Source organism: Pteronotus mesoamericanus, unplaced genomic scaffold, assembly GCF_021234165.1.
Source record: "Pteronotus mesoamericanus isolate MK-2021 breed Mesoamerican mustached bat unplaced genomic scaffold, CSHL_Meso_final contig_68, whole genome shotgun sequence".
Taxonomy (NCBI): domain Eukaryota; kingdom Metazoa; phylum Chordata; class Mammalia; order Chiroptera; family Mormoopidae; genus Pteronotus; species Pteronotus mesoamericanus.
In genome coordinates, this window is record NW_026555234.1 from 27,347,638 (window position 1) to 27,370,189 (window position 22,552).

The 22,552-nt window shown below is 34.6% G+C and overlaps 1 pseudogene; it reads left to right on the plus strand.

Annotated features, from left to right (window-relative positions):
- Positions 1 to 5,313: 5,313 nt before the first annotated feature.
- On the plus strand, positions 5,314 to 6,368 carry LOC129077715 (L-lactate dehydrogenase A chain-like; annotated as a pseudogene).
- The last annotated feature ends 16,184 nt before the right edge of the window (positions 6,369 to 22,552 follow it).

Below are 22,552 nucleotides of genomic sequence, written 5' to 3' on the forward strand. Positions count from 1 at the left end.
CATTATGGATCTGTAATTAATAGAGGTGCAAACCAAAACTGTGTCATTCACCTTAGGGACAGATTAGGTCTTGCTTTATCAATCAGGAGGCAGAATTTGAGAAAATTTTGAAGGAGCAGTTATCTCTGTATGGGTACAAAAAGAAACTCTAAGCGGCAAAATATTGTAAGCAATGGTACAGTTAGAAAACTTGGGGTTCTTTGTGAAATGATGATCCAAACTGTTTGGCTATGGTGTAAAGTAGATAAAAAGATAAATATGAGAGCTAAGAAGGGAGCCATATTGGCATATAAAGCTTTTGGTTCTTGCTGGAGGAGAATTTTAATCAGGAAGCAACAAGGAAGCCACTAAACATCTTATATTAAGAGCATATGTTTTATCTTTACACTGAGGTCATCCAAGTGATCATTCAACATTGATCAATTGTAAATGAAACCAGTAAAACATCAGTTCTGTGATTCTCCTACACTAACAACATCATATGCAAATACTGAAAAATTAGCATATAAATCCAATAATGTAGAGATTAACACTTTGTCTGTGGCTATTCGTACTTTAATTTCTCCAAAGCGTACAAAACTAGGAGAACATTTCATAGATTTTATGAAAAAAGAGCTAACAGTTTTACCTTATGAGTGATCATTGATGTCCTCAGAAATATTCTGCAGCAAAGTTACTAATGATTAACTACCTAGAGATGAAATTGATTATGCTGTAGAAATATAAGGAAATCATGCATATTTCTAAAATGTAGTAGCATACAATTTGGCTAAAAATACTGAAAGATAATAAAGAGAGGTGTTGAAAGAAATGTGCAAAAAATATACTTATTTAGCAAGCAATATGTTTTACAATTTTTTTCTAAGATCAGGGAAGAATTTTTTGTCCTCATGAAGCTTAAATTAATTAGTTTGTAATAAGGCACTAAATGCAAGTTTCACTTATCAGTTTAAGCAACTTTTCAGCAAAGTCCCTTTATTTTCTATTTGCAATAACATTAAATAATGATCAGATATTATATATTATTTTTTTCAGACTTCCAGAGAGTTCCCTTAAACAATTATAAAAGCCCAAGTCAACCATCCACATTCAAGGTCAAGGACATGGCCTAGTCATTGTTCTTTCATTTTCAGTGACTTGCTTTCTTCTTTTATTTCCAAAATAACAACAGTGATGTCGTTACATCTTTTCCTTTTTTAAAAAAAATTTGGTGCATGAAGAAGCAGGATTCTTCTATTTGTTAACAGAGATATTACAGAGTGGCAAGCAAACAAAAATTTTCCTTGACAGCAAAAGATGGAAACATTGGAGCAATATTATGTTTTAGTTTGTTCTTTCTCCTCCTGTTATAAATTACATGAATTGTTTCTTGGAAATGGAATGGCCTAAACTACACTGTCACTTGACTCATAGGAACAGTTTGCTGAGTCTATGTGTTCACAGTTGAAGGAAACATTGTCTTGGGGCAATTGTCCAAGATGTTCTCTCTTGGCTAGACTCTAATTGCCCAGGCTAGACTGTTTGAGGATGCTCTGGCGTAGTGAATAAATCTATAAATATACTGGTAATCCTTGAAAAACACAGGGGTTAGGGGCACAGGCTTCTTGCCCAGGAAAATCTGCCTGTAACTAAAGCTGTGAAATGAAACAAGAGCAATCCAGGTCATGACTGTATTCAACTTTAAGATTATAATTTAACTGAAGAAGACATTAAATCTTCATTGAGGTTTGACTGGAGGTTATACAGGGAAAATTAAAAATGGCCTAAGCCAAGCTCTCTCATTGGGATTCTTTTTTCTTTCTTTCTTTTCCTTTTTTTTTTTTTGGACTTGAGTGCAGACTTAAAATACTGTTATTGGGTCCAAGTGAGAGGCGCTTACCTTACGTAAAGGTGATGGGAAGTTAAAATCAGACTGGCACCAGGAAACACTATAGAATAGGTTAAGTGTCCTTTCGGGACACTTCAACTCTTGTTCCTCCATCTTCCCCATTTCAGTCCTCAACTGCTGTAACATGTGTCCAACATTCTAACAGTCCCCTTCTTTTGAGAATGAAATTGACCCAGCTCACTCACATCTTATTATAAAACAATTTAGCTTTCTTTGACTACTCAAGAATTATTTACATATTTAAAATAAGAGAAGAAGTAATAATTAAAAGAAATGAGAATGAATTCCTAGTGGGAGAATTCCGGACTCTGGTATGAGAATAGGTGTTCTTGAGCTATTATGGCAGTATGGCCTTCAATAAGTCCCTCAAATCATACCATACAAAACATTAAGTACTTTTTTTCTTCACAAATGGAGGATTCAGGGTTCATTTTGTGCTTATGGGAAGAGGACAAAATGGCAACCATATAAAGACTTTTATGGTAACATATTTGTTTCCCAAACATAGGGAGATTATAGCAAATTAATCATAACTTTCAATATTGTTTTAGGTGGCCCATAAATATTCAACTGACCATCCTAGCCTGTCTACAAAAATCTATGGAAGTAGATTAAATTGTAAAAGTGTTAAAGCTGAAACAAGATCCTCATTCATGAAACAGTGCATCAATCATATTCTCATATACTTGCTAGGAGAGAAAAGTGCTTTCTTATGACTTATTTAAAAACAAACTAAAAAAACATCATTAGCAATAAGGTCTAAAATGAAAAGGGCACTCAAATTAATTCAGTTAATCCACACCTCAAATTCCTTATGGATGTAGGATAATGAGGCATTGCTATAATACTTGTCCCAGAACTTCTATTTATTGAAATACTGCCATTCAGAGAGAAAAATTCAGCCTTATTCAGTTCTGATTATCTGGAGATAAGTTCTGTGGAAATTAAATAGCTATGGTTTTCTGGGAATAAACCAGAAGTCGCATTTAAGAACAAGCCAGCTCAGAAAAGGGGAGAACAGATTTATTGTCACTGTTGTCCAAGCAACTTGTCACTAATGTCAAGTTGGCCAGGAGACAACAGAGTGAGAGTCTGCCCAATGGCTTCCATTAGTTGCTTTTTGCACTAGAGGATGTTAGTCAAACATTTTCAAGGTTGCTGATGACATCTCATGTATGTAGAGCTACCAAGAAAAAGACTGTTGCCAGATGGGCTAAAGGTGACCATGAATAATGTAGGTAAGTCACACAGGGAAGCAAAAGCAAACCACATGGAAAGAGTCCCTTACAACTACTTCCAGTGACATTAACTGATGAATTTTTAGAATCAAAGACCTATTTGCTTTTAGCCTGTGATTTATAGAACTGCTGGCCAAAGCAAATGCACAAATCTCCATCAGGAAAGATAAAAGTTTTTGGCAATAAAGAGTAGCTCTCTATGTGCAACCTGACATTTTAAATCTAAGGACTGCTACTTTTAGATCTATTCAAAGGATTAATTAGTGGAATTCAGAGAAACATTCCAATGGCCTTATCTTCTCAGATAATAAGAGGTTATTGCATATGGCCACTTAGAATAATTCTTGCAAAAAAGAGTGATATAAATAAAAAGATTCAAGATTAATTCACAGTTATTAAACTTATTTCTTAATTGGGAACTCAAAAAACATGGATTCATGCCAGAAAATTATAGAAAACACACACACACACACATACATATATATATATATATATATACTGCATATATACATATATACACACACATATATATGTATATATGCCATTATCTAATATATGTGATATTTCCAGTAAGCAAAAATATGAGAAATACACATACTAACAATGGGACACTTGAGCCACTGGATATCCACTTTTCTGGCTCTGGAGATGCAGGATATAAATGTTATATATGTTATAGATACATCAGCTAGACAGAGTAAAGTCAGCTTTCTGGTGGTCTTCAGAGAAGAAAAAGGAAATGTGTTGTTCAGATAATATACAATTGAAAGAGATACTGGTATTATATTTGCAAACCTAGCCTCTAAACCGGTTTATACAGGGTAATGGGGTTTCTGTAGATGTTTGATGTGAAAATGGATGAAATAGTCAACAGGTTTGGGCTTAGAATGTGTAATGGACTATCACACTTCCCCATTCCAAACACCACTATGAGAATAATTGATTCCCCATGTCTACACTGCTGTCTTCCTCCAGGTGCATAATTATTAATGCTAGCCTACTGGAATTTCCTTTCTGTTAATAACAGTGTTACCTTTATTTGTAGTTTATAAAGTACTTTTATACATGTATTATCTGCGAGATAGTGCGGCTCTCCTCTCTCCACTACAGAGCCAAGGAAGAACTAATTCCAAAAAGCTAGTGACTTCCCAGGAGGCAGTGAATAGAGGAGCTGAAATTCTTCTTGCATCTGCTGTTCTTTTTACTGACAATTTTAATTCCCACTAAAAAGTTAAGTTATAATGGGAATAAAAGGCTTATAAAAAAAGTTAAACCCACCAGAGACATTTGTATTAGATGTACCAGCATCTCCTAAGAAAATAATATATCCCTGATAGCCTGGTCTTTCAAATCACTTGACTTCTCTTACTGGGTGTGTGGGTATGTACCACCCTGTTTAAGTAACTAATCTCTTCCCTTGGATTACTGTGATAGAATCCTCACTGGTCATCAACAGATTCTTACCTCCCTTCCTCTGAAAGCACAGTGATAGTCTAAAAACATTTTGTCCATATACTCTCAAGTTTCCAAACATTCATTGGCTTCCCATTGTTGATCTTAGCAGACATTTGTAGCTTTTGATATTCTCAGTTCTCCACTGACTTCTACAGCTTCAGTTTCCTACCGTCTGTCTTCTGGATTTCATTTTGGATCTCATTCCTGCAAGGTTCTCTCTTGAGTTTGAAAATACCATTTCCTCTTCAAAAGCATGGTTATGTCACTTTTACTCCCTGTCTAGAAAATTCCTACTAATTCTTTAGATTCAGGACAGATGTCTTCTGGGGACCACTCTTTTTCTCCCTAATCACTTGAGATCCACGTGTGATATGCTCCTGTGCACCTAAGCTGCTATTTTGTTTGTTTTCTTTAGACCTAGAATCGCTTATTAATGGTAAACTGTGAGGTCACCATGTCTTTCTTACTCATGGTTGTACCATCAATGTCTAATTTGATAGTCAAATAAAAAAAAATAAAAAAACTAAAAGAAGTGATAAATGAATGAATGCAAACAATACGGTGGGCACAGATATGAATAAAGGACTGATGGTTCTCAAGCTGGGATTCCAATTGGCTTTTCTTAATTGTCCAATTAAAAAAATAAATAATTCAGACCGGATCTGCTGCTGCCAAGTCCAGATCCAGCGATGCGCACCACTGAGACCCTTACGCCGTGCACACCCGATTCCTTTTGGCTCTAAGTCCAAAATGGCAACTTTCAAGGATCAGCTGATTATGAATCTCCTAAAGGAATAACAAAACCCCCAGAATAAGATTACAGTCATTGGGGTTGGTGCTGTTGGCATGGCCTGTGCCATCAGTATCTTCATGAAGGACTTGGCAGATGAACTTGCTCTTGTTGATGTCATGGAAGACAAATTAAAGGGAGAGATGATGGATCTCCAACATGGCAGCCTTTTCCTTAGAACACCAAAAATTGTCTCTAGCAAAGACTATAATGTGACTGCAAACTCCAAGCTGGTTATTGTCACAGCTGGGGCACGTCAACAAGAGGGAGAAAGCCATCTTACTTTGGTCCAGCGTAACGTGAACATCTTTAAATTCATCATTCCTAATGTTGTAAAATACAGTCCCAACTGCAAGTTGCTTATTGTTTCCAATCCAGTGGATGTCTTGACCTACATGGCTTGTAAGATAAGTGGCTTTCCTAAAAACCGTGTTATTGGAAGTGGTTGCAATCTGGATTCAGCCCGGTTCCCTTACCTAATGGGGGAAAGGCTGGGAGTTCACCCAGAAAGCTGTCATGGCTGGTTCCTTGGGGAGCAGGAGACTCTAGTGTGCCTGTGTGGAGTGGAGTGAACGTTGCCGCTGTCTCCCTGAAGACTCTGCACCCTGATCTGGGCACTGATGCAGATAAGGAACAGTGGAAAGAAGTTCACAAACAGGTGGTTCAGAGTGCTTATGAGGTGATCAAACTGAAAGGCTACACATCCTGGGCCATTGGACTATCCGTGGCAGATTTAGCAGAAAGTATGATGAAGAATCTTACGCGGGTGCATCCAATTTCCACCATGATCAAGGGTCTCTATGGAATAAAAGAAGACGTCTTCCTTAGTGTTCCTTGCATCTTGGGACAGAATGGAATTTCAGATGTCGTGAAGGTGACTCTGACACCTGAGGAAGAGACCCATTTGAAGAAGAGTGCAGATACACTTTGGGGGATCCAGAAGGAGCTGCAGTTTTAATGTCTCCTAATGTACCCCCTCACTGTCTAGGCTACAACAAGATTTTAGTTGGAGATTGTGCATATTGTCCCTTTTATCTGATCTATGATTAAAAACATCAATTTCCTAAAGATAGAAATAGTAGCGGTTCATAAAACCCTACATCTCTGTCCTGATGCTGGATGGTACGCACCTTGTGTGGTCCTAAGCTGGTTAGTGTGAAACAGTTCCACTTCCTCAAAGGCACCACTGCCAATGCAGCACTCACTGCAGGTGCCCTTCAAACTAGATGTGTGTTCACTGTGTGTTATATAATGTGTGGTTCCTTTACCCAACGTGCCTAGTCCAACTTTTTCTCTACTGTCAATCACATCCTGGGATTCAATGTATAAATCCAGTATTGCATGACTTGTGCATAACTGTTCTTCAGGATCTTATTTTGTGTACTCTATGAATCAGATCACTATACATTCCCATATAATGTAAAGAGAAAGTCTATATATAAATAATGCAGCCAACTATCCAAGTGTCATACCAACTAAAACACCAAATAAACCTTGAACAGTGACTACTCTGTTAATATATTAAGATACAAAATAAATGAATGAATAAATAAATAAATAATTCAAAACCAGTATGACAAGTGTATAATGTCAACTTATGGGGTATTTCTACATGAGTAACATTTTGTGTCATGACTATTTAGCATATAAGATATGACATTTCGCAAATAAGGAACAAACAGAGAGACAAGGTGATGGGGGGTAGTGGAAAGGTACACTGTAGCAACATAGGAAACTTTGATTCCTTGGAATAATAATTTCATCCATGCCCTTAACTGTGCTCTAGATGCATCTGTTTTATCATCTAGACATTGACGACAGCAGATGTGACATGGAATTTCATTCTAATTTGAAAATAGATCCTGTCTGCTCTCCATTCGCAGTTGATTTCCACTTATCACATAGGAAAACCTAAGAAGCTCTACTTTGGAAAAAAAAAGGAAGGAGTTTAAGGTTTTACAGTTAAACATTTAGAGCAGTAAAAGATTTAATGATGTTTTATTTATTTTGTTCAATTTTAGTAATAATAACCTGCACATTTCTTGGAAATAATAAATATCCTTTATATAGGACTGCAGTGATGATTGTTAGCAGAAAGATTGTATAATATAAAATAATGTATTTATGGAAACACTTCATTTTCTTCATGTCCCCAGGTAGAAATAAATTGCATTTTCACTGATGGTTTATTTGCTACTAAAAGATACTAGTTTGAGACTGGATTTATTTAATTGTGTTTTATGTATAGGTAGGTTCAGCATTTTATGCCAAATATTGCTAAGACTGTTTATGAGCCATTCTATGTATTATGAAATGATTGTTTTATATCTGCCTTTGTACTGTCTTTACTTCAAAGAGGAAAATTCTGAGGTTGTTGATGTAATGAGGGAGAAGTAGGAAGGCAGGGTGTCAAATATACTAATGATTTAATTGGATTTAGGGTTTCTTACTGTGATAACAAAATCATTTTGTTTGGGCTTTAAATTGAAAAGGACTCTACAAATAAAAAGGTTCTATAAGGACATTATAGTATCTTGTTACAAGCCAGGCTGCAAATACCCACACACGTCCTGTTCAAGGTGAACCAGATTGTTGCCCACAAACTACAGTTTTGGACCTGCACTTCACTGGTGACTGGTAATTTTGTTTCCTTAAAGAACTTTCCAAGCTAAATAATTCCTCCACTGACAAGTGTTTTGAGAAAGGTGACTATTTTAAAAAGAAAAAAAAAAACCTTTTCACTGCAGCCTGATCTAATCAAGACTAAGATATGAGCTCTTTTGAAGTGATTAGATTTATTACTTAGTGTGACAGCTTTGAGCTTGGCCTCTATCACACAGGCACCTGATTTCAAGGTACTGGAGGAAATGATTATTATGCTGTTTAGAATGCAGGAAACTCTAGAACAATAGAGGAGGTTATGAAAAAAAAAATTTGGCTGATCATTATCATTCTTTGTCCAGGAAAAGAAATCTAGGCACCTCAGTCAGGTTTTTTTTTTATTATTATTATCATAAGATCAGAACTGTCAGTGTTTTCAGTTATGAGAAGTACAACTTTCAATATATCACATACTGTTTGATTTATGTTATTCTATAGCAGCCTTATTTTGCATGGCACACAGCTCCTAAGATTACAATACAATCTCAGAGTGATAAAATCAAGCAGCAAGAAGATAACTAAAGAGAAAAAATAATTGTTCTTGTAGTCCCTGTTTCTTAGTGGTCAAATTGTGTTCAGTTTGAATTGGGGCTTCTGAGAAAAAACGAAGGAATGGCTTGACCCTGTAAGATTCAATATAATGTTATGGGATGAGCACAGCTTTTCTGGGCATTGAAATATGATTTCCTATTTGTTAAAAATTTCCTTAGAAAATGACAAACATAAAGGTTATATCAATTGTAAAAAACACTGATAGAGCAAGAATGGATAACAACCTCCAAAAATCGTCTCCTTCATAAGAGTAATGATAATATTGCAAAATGGTGAAAATCAGCTGTTTTAAAAGTCTGGAAATTAACCAAACACTTCATCAGTTTTGAGCATCCTTACTCAAGACTTTACTGAATCTCAATAAAAACAAAAGTGAGTTTGGTGGCATTTTACTGTGTTCTAGTCCCAGGCCCCTTTTCCCTAGTCCTGGGGCGACCTTGATAACTAAATGGCCAGAGTTGAAACCATCATCTGAGCATCTTCTGGAAGGAATAAAATGTGGCTGGAGTTCCTCCAAGATGCAGTTCTTAAACACTTACCACTGGCTGACTTTCAGGCTGTTTCTAAGCAGTAAGTAAAGACCAAAATGGAGTAATAATCTTAAGTGTTGAAAGGTAGCCCTAACATGCACACAAAGGCTCTTAGAAAAGAACAAGATTCTTAGGACAATTATTGGTTTAAACATTTAATAAAAATAAAACTTCATCTGACAAGTTTCTAATATCCAGAATATATTGAAAATACTTACAACTTAAAAATTAAAAAATCCAATATGTAGGCAGTAAAACGGAAACTCCTGGACACAGACCGCAATGTGGTGGTTGCCAGAGGGAAGGCGGTAGGAGGTGGGGATGGAGAACGGCCGAATATATGATGAGGAAAGATTGTTTGATTGTAGATGGCGGGCACACAGTGTAATGTATTGATTTAGTGTCATAGAAATGTGCACTTGAAACCTATATGATCTTATTAACCAATGTCACACTAATAAATTAAATTAAAAATAAAAAAAATTAAAATGAGCCAAGGATTGAAGAAACATTTTTCCAAAAAAGATATAGAAGTGGCCAATAAGCTTACAAACAAATGTTCAACATCATTAAAAATTAGACAAATTCAAATAAAAGCCAAAGTGAATTACCACTTTATACCTACTAAGCGACTATAATGAAAAATACAAACAGTATGGTTAAGGACATGGAAATTGGAGCATTCATAGATAGCTTGCAGGATTATACAATGTTGTGACCACTTTGAAAAAGAATTGGGTAGTTCCTCAAACGGTTAAACAGAGTTACTCTAGGATGCATTAATTACACTGAGTATATACCCAAGAGATTTTAAAATATATCTCTACACAAAATATTGTAAGCAAAGGTCCATAGTGTTGTGAGTAAAAGTGGGATTCTTGAGGAATGAGTAAAAGCATTTTCTGGGATGCATAAAAGAGGATGAGATCTGGTGGTAGGATTTATTCAAAAAACAAAGTCAAAATGATGTCCCTCCAGAGTCCCATCTCTGTCCGTCCCACCACGGGAAATCAGTGCCAAAACAAAAGCCGCGTCCAGGGTTTCTGTTTCATATTACAGCCTGGAGCCCAGACAATCTGTTGCAGGCCCTAGTAGCTGCTAGACCCACATGGTCGTATCTCCCAGGTTACAGAGAACACACGATGAATTGGGTGAGTGCATTACAGGGTGAACAAGGGTGAGGGGTGGGAGGAAGAGAGAAAGAGAAGAATGAGCTTCTTTATTCTTCCAGGATTACATTAGCTTGGGGTTGGGATAGACCAGGAACTTTTTCAAAATAACCAATCAACTTCCCAAGCTTTTGTGGGCTTTGATAGAGCCATCCCCTAGTTAGACTAACAGACCTCTATAGTCAAGCACTTCCCCTTGCAGCCCCCCAACAATCTAGTACTGGTACAGGGTGGGGAAAAGGAGAAGTGTTCATCCTCTTGGAGGAGAAAAGATATGATCTACTGGAGTGCTTCTTGATAAAGCAAACAGGCTCATTCACCCTAATTTTTCAATGTCTAATTCTTTTTGCTCTCTTTCTTATTAAAAACTAGCTAACTACTTATAGTAACAATAACAGCATTATTTGTAATAGCAAAGAGCTCAAACAACCCAAAAGTCCATCAGCTGATGAATGGATTGACAAAATGTCCTATATCTATACGATAGACTATTTCTCAGCTTAAAAATAAATGAAGTACTGGCTCATTATATAACATTCACAAACATTGAAAACATTATGCTAAATGTAAAAAATCTCCATATAAAATGCCACATAATGTATTATTCCATATACATGAAATGTCTGGAATAGGCAAACCCATAAAAAAGCATATTAATAATTTCCAAGGGACTAGGGCTCATTGATAGAATGAAAAAAAAGTGTTCATGACTTAGATAGTGATGATGGTAATGCAGTTTGTAAATATACTAATGATTACTGAATTATATAATGTAAAGGGGTGGATTTTGTGGTACTGAATTATATCTTAATTTAAAAAAACACTGATAGCACGTTTATTAAAGAAAACAGAGGAGACATTCACTTTGATGTCAATTTTTATATAAATTCAAAATAATCAGATGAGATATAGTAACATTAAACAAAAGCTTAGAAGAAATATTATCTTTGGAACAACAGCAACACCCCCAATTATTCTTTTTCTGTTTTGTTTTGTTTTTTGTTTTTGTTTTACTTTTTTTATATTTTTATTTTTTTAATTTTTATTTTTTGTTCAAATACATTTGTCTCCACCTCTCCACCACCACCTTCCCCTGACCCCCTCCCTTACCTTCCTCCCTCAAACCTTCCCCACTATGGTTTTGTCCATGGGTCCTTTATACATGTTTCTTTTTTTCTAAATTAATTTATTTATTTTTACAAATACACCTTCCCCTACTCCCCTCCCCTCTCTCCCTCCCTCAATCCTTCCCCACTTTGGCTTTGTCCATGAGTCCTTGCTATATGTTCCTTGACTTGCCACTTCCCTTCATTCCCCCCACCCCTCCCTCCTTCCCTCTTGTCTCTGTTGGTTTCTTTTTTCTTTCAGTTTTGCTGGTCTTATTTTCCTTGCATCTTTCCTATGGGTGCATAGGTTCTTTTTAATGGGCATTTTGGGATTCTTAGGGTATAGTCCCAGCAGGGGAATCACTGGGAAAAGTTCCATTTTCAGCTTATTGAGGAAATTCCACACTGCTTTCCACAATGGCTGCACCAGTCTGCATTCCCACCAACAGTGTACTAGTGTTCCCTTTTCTCCACAGCCTTGCCAATAATTCTTCAGCAGAAACTCAAAGTATATTAGCATTTACATAATTCAATTTTACTACATTGGTATAGATAAGACTGAATATTAGAGCAAATATTTACTCTATTTAGATGGAATATTTAGATGGAAAACATCTAAAATGTCAACATTGATTTTTGTCAGAATTTAATTTTTTAGAAGATTTTATTTATTTACTTTCAGAAAGAGAGGAAAAGACAGAGAAGGAGAGGAAGAGAAACATTCATAGATTGCCTCTTGTATGAACCCTGACCGGGACTGAATCTGCAACCCAGGCATGTGCCCTGACCAGGAATTGAACTGACTACATTTTGCTTTCTGGGATGCCATCTAACCAACTGAGCCATACAAGTCAGGGCTCAGAATTTACTTTTTAAAATTTCTTCAGTACATGGGAGAGCTCTATGAAATTGAGCAATGCCTTTGTAATCTGTGTAAAGTAGTACAATTTTTTTAAACTTAGTATAGAAAATTTACTTTATTAACATATAAGTAGCAGCTATAATGGTGAAAAATAGATACACTTTGGTTTTCTGAATCAGACAGGTAATGAATAATTAGTGGGAAATCACAATCTGGAATATTAAGGTTGATGCTTCAGTGAAAAATTAACATTCTAAGGTAGAATAACTTCGGAATTTGAGATGACACATTTTTCCTAGGTTTCACTTAACACACTCATGCTACTTTGTTTCATATCTCTTTTATTTATTCACTGATTCATTAATATATCTGTTCACTCCTTTTATTCAATTTAGATATTTGGTTATTTATTAATCATAATCACTTATTAAGTAGCTAATGGTGAAAATACTACTTAAATATAATGAATACAAGAATATCAAAGGTATAGCAATTTTTTCATGTAATTATGGAACAAGTCTAAGGCAATATGTGGGAATATTTTGAGGTATAACAACAACATATCTCTACTAAAGAAATTTATATAAGGAAATATGATCATGGCAAGGAGGTCTTTCATAAGTAGTTGCAAAAGTTTCTGAAGAAGTAAAGTGCCTTTCATGTATTAAAGCTTCACAACAATTCTGAAAGGAAGCACTATTATTATCACCATGTTATGTATAGCTACTATGTGGTAGAGATTGGATTTGAACCCAAGCAGACTTTTCTACAATGTGTTTATTTTTATTTTGATGAGATTATTAATTTTGTATGAAAATCATTACAGGGAAAGGGAATTCCAATTTTGGAGAATAAAAAGGAGAGAAAAGAAAAAATAGGAAGAAGATATATCTGAGACTGGTATGAATGAGAGACTAGGAAGGTGAAATGAACAAAATATGACTAGTTGTGAGAAGTACTGGGAATAACAGACTACAAATTTTAAATATAATCTGCAGATAGATGGGGAGCCACTGACAGTTTTGAGTGAAGGAGTAATTATGAGTGAAGGAGTTCTGAGTGAATGTAATTATGAAAGCAGTGCTTTATGAAAAATAAAGTTGCCCGATATGGCTTATTTGCTTGAGAGGGCATCAAGATAGGTATTAGAGAGTGATTAATCAATAAGGTAATGAGGACAGAATTATGGAAGACAAATCCTTAGCCAAGAAAGATGGAATAAATACATTCAAATGATGTCAGCCATTCTGGATTCCCTTTAAAACTTAAACTATTAAAGTTACCAATTAAAAGACTTGTTTTCTGTGACCACACTCTCCATTCCTTTCAGACTACGTATACAAACACTCTTTCTGAGATTATAATTTGATGTCCTGAGATTTCCAGACAGTGTTCACTTCCTTATCAAATCCCTAATTCTATTACTTTCTTCTCTGTTCACTTAATTTTTAAAAATCCAGTTGAGTTTATAAGGTCTATCATTTCATTAAAACCTTCCCAATACTCTTCTCTCTCTTGCTTCTCTGTATTTCATTACATAAGTTTAATGGATAAAAAACAAACATGAATATAATTATTTTTGTACAAATTCTTTGTGTTTTCACTTCAACCTCCCACTCCAGGAGTTTAGTGCTGCTTCAGAGAGTTACACGAAAAAATAAATTGATGCCATTATAAATTTTTGTTCACTGACCTCAGAAATGTTCTCAACTTTGCCTACATTTACTATGGATTGATTGAGCCAACAGTTTCACACTTATTGAAATCTTTTTAAAGAAACTTACATTTCTTAAAAAAATATGGCTTAAAACAAATGAAAAGTTGAAAAAAAACCATGAGTAGCTGTCATTTGCTTCAACAGTTATCAACATGGTCAAACTTGTTTTATTAGTTCAACATATTCTTCCTCCTCCATGTGTTATTTTAAAAATAAACTGGAATATATTATTGTTTTTATCCATTTGTACTTCAGAAAGTGTCTCTAAAAAATATGGACATTTTTAACATCTACAATATCACTGTTTTAATATAATCATTTCTTATTATCATTAAACATAGATCTTTAAACTCTTTGAGGATGATGACGATAACAGTGGTGATGTTGGTGATAATTTTTACAGCTGGTTCGGTTAAAATCAGGATATAAACATAGGATGTACAGGATGTATCTTTTGACTATGGGCCCTTCCTCCCTCCTCTTTGATTTTTCCTAGCCACTTTATTATTAATAAAATTGACAAACCCCTGGCTAGATTCACTAAGAAAAGAAGATAAAAGACCCCAAAGAACTAAATTAGTGATTAAAGAGGAACGCTTACCACAGATATCACAGGTATACAAAAGATCACACTAAAATACCATAAAAGACTATATGTCTTCAATAATGTAGAAGAAAAGGATACGTTTCTAGAAACACATAACTCTCCTGAAGTGAACCATTAGGAATTGAAATATTTAAATAAACCAATTAACAGTGAAGAAATTGAAGCAGCCATCAAAAATTTCCCCCCAAAAAAGTCCAGGACTAGATGGCTTCTACCAAGCATTCAAAAAAGATTTGATAACTATCTTTCTCAAACCCTTCCAAAAAAATTGAACGGGCAGTACTTCCTAACACATTTTAGGAGGCCAACACAGCCCTGTTACCAAAACCTGGTTAGGACACCATACAAAAAACCCCAAAACTACCATAGACCAATATCTCTCATGAATAAACATACAGAAATCCTAAACAAAGCCCTGGCAAAATTGAATATAAAAAAACATTAAAAATAATATATCATGATCAAGCGGGGTTCATTGCAGAGGCACAAGAATGGTTCAACATGTGCAAATCAATCAATGTAATACACCACATTAACAAAATAAAAGATAAAAATCTTTTGATTTTATCAAAATATTAAAGTATAATAAATTATAAAGTATACTAAAATCAAAAGATTTTAGAGGTATGAAAAACATTTGATAAGATACAATGTCAATTTATGATTAAATCACTCAATAAATGGGTATGGAAAGAAAGTACATCAACATAATAAGGGCTACATATGACAAATATCTTAGCTAATATCTTAGTCAATGGTGAAAAACTGAAAGCTTTTCTTTTAAAATCACGAACAAGACAAGGATGTCCACTCTCACCACTCTTATTCAACATAGTAGTAGAAGTCTTAGCCAGAGCATTCAGGCAACAAAAAGAAATAAAAGATATCCAAACTAGGAATGAAGAAGTAAAAGTGTTAGTTTTTGCAGATTACATGATTCTTTATATAGAAGTCCGTAAATACTCCACTAAAAATATTATAAATGATAAAAAAATACAGTAAAGTTGCAGGATACAAAATCAATGTACAAAAACCCACTGCATTCCTATAAACTAACAATGAAATATCAAAAAAAGAGAAAAAAATTCTTTTTGCAGTTGCAACAAAAGGAATAAAATACCTCAGAATAAACCTAACAAAGGATGTGAGAAATCTATATGCTGAAAACTACAAAGCATTATTAAAAGAGATTGAAAAAGAAACAATGAAATGGAAAGATATTCTGTGTTCACAGATTAGAAGAAACTTTGTTAAAATGTCCATATTACCCAAAGCAATATACAGATTTAATTCAATCCCCATCAAAATCCCCATGAACCTTTTTAAAGAAATAGAACAAAAAAAAATCAGACTTGTATATAACTAAAAAAAGCCCACAATAGCCAAAGCAATTCAGAGAAAAAAGAACAAAAACAAAGGTATCACACTACTTGACTTCAAATTATATTACAGAATAATGATAATCAAAACAGCATTGTATTGGCAGAAAAATGGACACATAGATTAATGGAACAGAATTGAGAGCCCAGAAATAAACCCACATGTATATGGGCAAATAATTTTTGACAAATGTGAAAAAAATAAAGAAAAGAAACCTTCTTCAATAAATGATGCTGAGAAAATTGGAAGGTCACATGCAAAAGAATGAAACTGGACTGCTGTTTGCCCCCCCCAGATAAAAAAAACAACCTCAAAATGGATCAAACACCTAAATATAAGACTTGAAACAATAAATTACATGAAAGAAACCATAGGTACTAAACTTATAGAACTTGGTCTTAGAGAAGATTTTACTAATTTGAACCTAAACACAAGGCAAAAATAAATTAATGAGACTATATCAAATAAAAAGTTTCTGCAAGAGAAGTTAACAACAAAACAAAAAAGCAAGCAACCAAATGGGAGAAGATATTTGTGAACAAATGCTCTGACAAAGGGGAAAATATCCAAAATATATGAAGAATTCATACAACTCAACACCAAACAAACAATTAAAAATTGAAAAATGATCAAATGAACAGACACTTCTCTTCTTGATGCCCAAGGAGACATATGAATGGCCATCAGAAATATGAAAAGATGCTCAACTTCACCAGCTACTAGGGAAATGCAAATCAAAACTATAATGAGATATAACCTCACAGTTGCTAAAATGGCTATTATCAATGAGACTAGTAATAAAAAGTGTTGGAGAGATTGTATATAAAAAGGAACTATTATTCACTACTCATGGAAATGTAAAAGATATAGTCATTATAAAAAATTAAGATGGCAGTTCCTCAAAAAGTTAGGAATAGAGTTACCATATGACCCAACAATCCCTTTCTGGGTACCTACTTGTAAAATCTGAAGACATTTATTTGCAAATTTATATGCATCTCTGTGTTTATTGCAGCATTATTCATAGTGACCAAGACATGGAGACAACCAAAGTTTTTTTCAATAGATGACTGGATAAAGAAGTTGTGGTACATATACACATTGGAATACTCCTGAGCCATAGGAAAGAATGAAATACTGCCATTTGTGAAAACATGGATGGACCTTGAGAATATCATTCTAAGCAAAATAAGTCAGAAAAAACTTAGGAATCATATGATTTTACTCATATGAGAGATATCAAAATGAAAGCAACAAATGAACAAACAAGAAAAACAAATTAGAACTCATAGACACAGACAGCAGAGTGGTGGTTACTAAAGGGAAGGGTGATAGGTGGGTATTAAAAGGTACAAGGATCAAATATACGGTGACAAGATAATTTGCCTTTGGGTGGTGAGAACACAATGCAATATGAAGATTCTGTATCATAGAAATGACACTAAAAACCTATATAATTTTATTAACCAATGTCACCCCAATAAATTGAATACAAATGAAAAAAGTAAATTAGGTAATTTGTCATGTAAATTCATTCTTTTTAGAAATTACTGACTGCATTTTGTTGTCATTCAAAAGGTTCTTTATCCCCTTTATTTCCAGCAAAGTGGCTGAGACATATAGTGCTGTGAGCTCCCTAGTGTCTCTCGTTTCACATTAAATGGCATTAATGCCTGATGTGTCCTCATGCATGATGTTAAGATTTGGCACTGAGATTGAGTACTATCAGTCTGATACACCCATTATAAAGTTTCCCATTATCGTTCCATGAATGATTTTAGCAGCGAATAATGGATATATCGCTTAGATCCATTATTTCATTAAGATATGCAAAATGATGATATTTTATTCTGCCATAAAGACAAAACTAGGAGGAGAGGAAAAAACATGGCAGGATGGGTTGTGTCTTTTTTTTTATTGGTGTTCCAGTACAGTTGTCTCCATTTCCCCTCACCACTCCCCCATGCCCCACCCATCCCCACCTCCCACCCTCAAACCTACCCCCTTTGGCTTTGTCCCTGTGCCGTTTATACATGTCCCTTGATGGTCCTTCCCCTATTTTTCCTCATTATTCCCCTCCTCTCTTGTTTCTATCAATTTGTTCTTTATTCCAATGTCTCTGGTTATATTTCGCTTTCTTGTTTGTTTTGTTGATTAGGTTCCACTTATAGCTGAGATCATATGGTATTTGTCTTTCGCCACCTAGCTTATTTCATTTAGCATAATGCTCTCCAGTTCCATATATGTTGTAGCAAATTTAGGAGCTCTTTCTTTCTTTCTACTGTGAAGTATTCCATTGTGTAAATGTACCATCGTTTTTTGATCCGCTCATTTACTGATGGCATTTAGGTTGCTTCCAGCACTTGGTTAATGTAAATTGTGCTGCTATGAACATTGGGATGCATAGATTCTTTTGAATTGATGTTTCAGAATTCTTAGGGTATAAGCCAAGCAATGGAGTTGTCAGGTCAAAAAGCAGTTCCATTTTTAGTTTTCTGAGGAAATTCCGAACTGCTTTCCACAGTGGCTGCACCAGTCTGCATTCTTACCAACAGTATATTAGGGTTCCCTTTTCTCTACAACCTCACCAGCACTTGTTGTTTGTTGATCTGTTTATGATGGCCATTCTGACTGGTGTGAAGTGGTATCTCATTGTGGTTTTAATTGGCATTTCTCTGATGGCTAATGATACTGAGCATCCTTTTATACGTCTCTGGGCCCTCTGTCTGTCCCCATTGGAGAAGTGTCTGTTCAGGTCCTTTGCCCATTTTTTAATTGGGTTGTTTGTCTTCCTGGAATGGAGTTGCGTGAGTTCTTTATATATTTTGGAGATCAAACCCTTGTCTGAGGTATCATTTGCAAATATATTTTCCCCTATGGTTGGATTCCTTTTCATTTTACTGATGTTTTCTTTAGCTGTGCAGAAGCTTTTTTATTTTGATGAGATCTCATTTGTTTATATTTTCCTTTATGTCCTTGCTCTAAGGTATACATCAGTGAAAATATACTGCGTGGATATCAGATTTTTCTGCCTGTGTTCTCCTCTAGGACTTTTATAGTGTCACAACTTATATTAAAGTCTTTTATCCTCTTTGAATTTATTTTTGTGTATGATGTAAGGTGGTCATTGTAAACATATATGGACCCAACACAGAAACACCCAAATATATAAGGAAAATCTTGAAAGACTTCAAGAAAGATATAGGGAGCAACACACTTATACTAGGGGATTTTAGCAGCCCACTCTCAGAAATGGATAGATCTTCCAAACAAAATATCAACAAGGATATTTTGACATTAAACAATGCCTTAGATCAAATTGACTTAACTGATATATATAGAACCTTTCATCCCAAAGAAGCAAAATACATTATTTTCAAATGCACATGGAATATTTTTGAAGACAGACCACATGATAGGACACAAAACAAGCCTCAACAAATTCAAGAAAATTGAAATCAGAAGCATTTTCTCAGACCTCAAGGATCTGAAACTAGAAACCAACCTCAAGGAAAAAAACCTCAAAAACACTCAAATTCATACAGATTGAATAGCATGCAATTAAACAATGAATGGATTAATAATGAGATTAAGGGAGAAATCAAAAAGTTTCTGGAAACAAATGAAAACAAACACACAACAGTCCAAAGTTTATGGGACACAGCAAAGGCAGTCCTGAGAGGGAAGTTTGTAGTGATACAGGTCTATCTAAAAAGGAAACATTTCAAATAAACAACCTAACCCTACATCTATAAGAACTGAAGGAACAATAACAAAGCCCAGAGCAAGTAGAAGGAAAGAAATAACCAAGATTGGAGCAGAATTAAATTACATAGAGACTAAAAGAACAATTCAAAGATCAATTAATCCAGGAGCTGGTCATTTGAAAAGATGAAATCGACAAGCTTTTAAGTGGACTCATCAAGAAAAAGAGAGGACCCAAATAAATAAAATCAGAAATTAAAGAGGAGAGATTACAACTGATATTACAGAAATATAAAGGATTATAAGAAATTAGTATGAACAACTATATGCCAAGAAATTTGAAAACATGGATACATGGGTTGTGACTTGTATTCTCAATCTTTTTGTTATGCATCACAAAATAGGTGAGGACTGAGCTGGCAAATCATTTTCCTTTGGGAGTAGCAGGGGAAGGAACGTTCACACAAGTTAATAAAATTTGCCTTGTCATAATAAATATTATATTGGTGGACACAAAGAAAGAAGTGGCAAATTCTAACGGGAGTTAAAAGAAATTAGAAATAGATGGAAAAAAATGTGTGTGTGTGTGCGTGTGTGTATGTTGCATGTGTACATGTTGTTATATGGTGAAAAAACTGGAGAAAGAGAGGAGGCAGAAAACAGAGAGCTTCGTTAATTGCATGCAGTAGTTTGAAAATAGATTCGATGCTTAAAGGTTTTATAGAAAAATCATTCAAATTGCTTCTTTTTGAAATGACCATAACTATTTTTTATAATATTTGCTTAAAGAACCTAAACTAAAAAACAGTAACATACAAGTCACACGTTATTTTTACCTCATGCCAAACAAAAGGTAAACACTGTAGGGAGAAGATAATTTTAAGGTCAAATCATTGCATGTTTAGCAGGAGATGCTAAACCACAGTCATACACATTGGAATAAACTATGAAACATTTTGACAAATATTTATTTGAGCTGTCTCTCTGTGAGGAATTAGTAATACAGGACCAGTGAATGGAATTCGGCTGGAAAACATTGTAAAATAACTTTCAGCAAGCTTAGTGAGGCAAGGAGAGTATCTGTCAAGGATTGTTGAGATTCTTATATTGAAAGGTGTGTTTATTCATTTGTCAAAATTGTTATCCTACTATGCACCAGAAACTGTCTATTCATTGTTTCCATTATCAAAGATAAATGGGTATGATCTTAACCTATGCAAAAAGTCTCTTCACCTAATGAAAAATACAGATGTATATTCTTACTCATATATTATAAAACACAAATAATATATACAGCAAGACAGAATGTTTTTAAAGTGCTCCAAGATATCTGAGAGTGGAATGATTAATAATTATGTCCTAGAGATTAATGAAAACTTTGGAAAATGGATGTCATATGAATTAAGACATGTAGTATGGATAAGATTTCTAATATGAAAGAAGTCTGTTGTGTGTGTTCACTGCGTATGTGTGTGATGATTTTAGAGTGTGGGTAAATTTTAGTAAAGTATTAAAAGCTGGTGTGCAGAGTTTGCTTCTAGGTGTGAATCTGGAAAGATGGACTGAATCTCTAGTAGATTGCAAATGGCCACAAATTATTGTTCCTCTCATGAAGACATAGAATGTATTTTCATATTCCTTAACTTTGCGATAACGTCCTTTGACCAACAGGATGTAGGGGAAGTGGTGTATGAATTTGGAACCGGGCCTCTGAAGGCCTTGTAATCTCTTATCTCATACACTTGGAACACTGCTTCTAAGTGAATAAGTCTGAGCTAGACTATTGAAGAAGATATTCAGAGAATTGAAGCACCCAGATTCAAGCCTGTCAACAGCCAAATATGGAGAAAGGCCGTCATAAGTAACTTGGCCTCTGACAAATTAGCAGCAGATTACAGAGGTAAGTCCAGACAAGATCAGTGGAAAACAGTCCAGCTGATCTCAGTCCAAATTGCAAATACTCACAATGGCAAGCTCATAAATGGTTGTTTTTTAAGTTATTAAGTTTTGGAAGTGGTTTGTTGCCCAAGAAAGGTAAACTGATACGGAGCCACTTTATTGAGGATCTGAAATGTGACACTAAAATGTTTCCATTTCATTCTTCAAAAGGTGAGGAGCTGCAATATATCAGCAATGAACAAGTAGAGTTTGAAATTAAAAACATACTACCATTTATTTTAGTATTCCCCAAAGTGAAATAGCTATAAATATCACAAAATATGTAGATTTATAAAAGGAAAACCATAAAACTGATGAATAAATCAAATAAGGATGAAATAAATGGAGAGATAGACCATGCTCATGAATAGGAAGGCTCAATATTGTCCAGATGTCAGTTCTTCCCAACTTGATCTGTTGATTTAGTCAATTTCAATAAAAATCCCAGAAAATTTCTTTGTAGATATGAACAAAGTTTTAAAAATTTATATGGGGAGGTAAAGGACTCAGAATAGCCAACTTGAAATTGAAGGAGAAGAAAAACATCAAGGGACTGATGTTATCCAACTTCAAAACTTACTATGGGCCTACAGTTATTAAGCCAGTGTAATATTTGTGAAAAAAATAGACAAATAGACCTACAAAACAAAATAGAGATTCCCCCAGATAGACCCACATAAATGAAGTTAATTGATCTTTGACAAAGGAGCAAAAGCAATACAATGGAGCAAATGTTTCTGAAACAACAGGACATCCACATGTAAAAAATAAACCAAGAAAAAGACCTTATACCCTTCTCAAAAATTAACTCAAAATGTATTGCAGACTTACATGTAGAATTCAAAACTATAAATCTCCTAGAAGATAGCATAGAAGACAGCCTGATGACCTCAAGAATGACAATGACATTTTAGATATTACACCAAAACATGATCGATGAAAGAAATAATTGAT